This window comes from Pinus tabuliformis, chromosome 6 (genome assembly GCF_031772625.1).
Source record: "Pinus tabuliformis cultivar Carrire ecotype Pingquan chromosome 6, CPIR1, whole genome shotgun sequence".
Taxonomy (NCBI): domain Eukaryota; kingdom Viridiplantae; phylum Streptophyta; class Pinopsida; order Pinales; family Pinaceae; genus Pinus; species Pinus tabuliformis.
In genome coordinates, this window is record NC_142292.1 from 1,834,842,636 (window position 1) to 1,834,845,876 (window position 3,241).

The window sequence follows — 3,241 nt, forward strand, 5'->3', positions numbered from 1 at the left end:
CTATCCATCATCGCGTTCCTTTGCCGCTCAAGCGCTTCTTCGAGCAAGATTTTGATAGGATCTCCTGCCCCCTCGTCTTTCTTCTCATCCAGCATGGGAGGTCATTGGGGTTTTCGAGGCTGGTCTTGCAAAGGTTCGACCAGTTCAAGCCCTAACTCCTTATATCCCGACCTCGTTGGGGACATGCAATGAAAAACAGAGAAAAAGCAGACCGCTCTGATACGACTGATCTGGATTTAAGCAGGAACGCAATAAAATACAGAGATAACCATAAAGACAAATATGAAGCAGAAATAATACTTCATTTCATTAATGTAAAATACTGAAATATGCTTACAAATAGAAATGGAAATAACCCAGCTAGGGCGATGGTAGCTTATCTCTGAGAAGAGATGTGTTGGCTACATGCCTCTGAACTGTTCTCCAAAAATTGTGTTACAGTGAGGCTCGAGGGCATATTTATTGTTGAGAAACAATGGACAACCCTTCACATTCCAAAACCTAACCCTAGAAGATGAAACGCCAAATTGTGGGCCCCGTTTTTGGGTAAGTTGGTACATCAACTTCCCGGGGTCGCAAATTGTTCGTACTATCTCCGTTTGACGTGTATGATAGCCCGTTGGAAAGATCTCTCAGAGGACTACGATGGAAAAGGCGATTTTTAGGTTGAAAATCGCTGGCGGTGGATTTCCTAAAAAACGTCGTTTAGGGCCTCAAAACAGCTTCGGAAGTTTAGGACCTAAGAAACTGCTAAAAACAGTAAACTATGCTATAATTAAGGAAATAGAAAAACTGAAAGAGACAGTTGTGGGGTCCAAATGGAATAGGTGGGTGGCCAACAACATCCAGCTGAATCATTCCTCCCCCCTTAGGAAGCAATGGTCCCCATTGCGTTGAGTTCCTCCTTGAGATGAGGAAGCTTCTACTGAGCTGGGTCTCTGGTGAGCTGTTCTGCAATCTCTGATGTGTCCAGAAATGGTGGGAAGCATGGTCGGCGATGGTCCACATTGAACAATCGGTGCAAGCGAAGGAATGGAGGAATGTTGTGCTTCTAAGAATTGTTTCCCACAACCTTACTACTGGTGTAAGGACCATGTTGAAGTGGTCTGAGTTTCTCATGGGTTCTGGTAAGGCGTTCTCTCTACAGATGTAACCAAACTTTGTCGCCCACCTGAAACTTGTGTGGTACCCCTTTGGGTAAGGAGAAGTTGTTCCTGTGTTCTGTCATGACTGTATCCCTATGTTGCTACTGTTGCGTGGACGAACCCTTTGCAGGGGTCATGGATGTAGCAACGACCTTCCCCTTACTTTGGGAGCGAACCAGACAGAAAATAAATTTCCTAGTCTGTGAGATGAGCTTGCTGCCTTTCTTAGCAGTGATCAAAGAGGTGGCGGTAGGTGGACCTACTTCTGGTATCCTGTATAATGAATTATCCAAAGAAATAATGATAGCGCGAGGCCTTGACTCATACACAGCATGTCGCCTCCACAAGTATGGCTGGCCTAAGAGTACATCACAAACATCCAGAGGTGTAACATCACACAATACCTCATCTGTGAAAGGCTTGATGCTGTAGGGAAGGCAGCACTGCTGGCGAACTTTGGGATCTCGTCCTTCGTGAAGCCAACCAATATTGTATGGTTGTGGGTGTGGTGTAGTTGGTAGGCCCAACCGCTTCACAACCTCTGCTGAAATGAGGTTCTTTTGGCTGCCACTGTCGACAATGAATTGCAGCAGCGAACCCTTCACCCACATCTGTGAGTGGAAAAGATGTTCCCCCTCCTCTGGATCTTCGGGCTCATTTTTCTAGATCTTGGCAGTAGCAACAGTGGCGCTGGGATCCACATCAATGATCTGCTTCCCTTTGTCATTCCCCTTGTCGGGTTCTGACTCAGAGTCGGAACATGCATCTGATTCGGAAGCCTTCAACTCGGCCACTAGCGACTGCTTGGTCCGACACTCACTTGTGTTATGAGTGGGACTCTTGTGGAACTGACACCACTTTCCTGTGTCCTTCTGTGGGTTTGTGGTGTTGTTCTTTTCTTGCGGCTTCGAAGGGTTGTCTTGGGTCACCCCGCCTTGGCTTTGTCCTTTGGGCTTTGGATTTGCAGATCCAAAGTCTCACTTCTTCTGTTTGAACTTTTTCTCGATTTTGACAGCGTATCAGTATGATGTGCCGAGTGAGAAGATATTCAAGAACTCCATCTCTTCCTGGATGTATCTGTGTAGACAGTCGCGATATTTGAGTACCAGATGTAGATCAGAATCTTTGATACCCAATTGTGTGCGAAGGGTATGAAAAATGTTTGTGAACTCCGGCACATCTTGGTCTCATCCCTGTCGTAGTGTGGTCCAATTGATGTATTTGTCCTCATAGCTTCTGACAGGGTAGTACTGCTCCTTGATGGCATCCCGGATGTCATTCCAAGTGGGTGCGGCTGAAAACAGTGAGCCTGTACTTTCATCCTTCTGTTCGCAGTAGGTTTCCCACCAGTCCTTGATATGGGGCTTCTTTGAGAAGAGCGAAAACAATCTTTTCCTGACTTGAAAATTCATGAACAAAAAATACCCATCGAGCAGATTTAACCATTTATCTACAGCATCTACGTCTATTTGACCCTCGAAGATGGTGATTTCAAAATTAACTTGTACCTTAAACGGTGTGGCATTTCCAGAGTAGCTGTTGGAAGCCGATGCGTCGCCTCTAGGTAGCCGCAGAAGGATCTGCGCAAAACTATCCATCATCGCGTTCCTTTGCTACTCAAGTGCTTCTTCGAGCAATATTTTGATAGGATCTCCTACCCCCTCGTCTTTCTTCTCATCCACCATGGGAGGTCGTCGGGATTTGCGAGGCTGGTCTTGCAAAGGTTTGACCAGTTCAAGCCCTAACTCCTTATATCCTGACCTCGTTGGGACATGCAAAGAAAAACCGAGAAAAAGAAGACCTCTCTGATACCATTGATCTGGATTTAAACAGGAACGCAATAAAATACAGAGATAACCATAAAGACAAATATGCAGCAAAAATAATACTTCATTTCATTACTGTAAAATACTGAAATATGCTTACAAATAGAAATGGAAATAACCCAGCTAGGGCGATGGTAGCTTATCTCTGAGAAGAGATGTGTCGGCCACATGCCTCTGAATTGTTCTCCAAAAACTGTGTTACAATGAGGCTCGAGGGCCTATTTATTGTTGAGAAACAATGGACAACCCTTCACATTCCAAAACCTAACC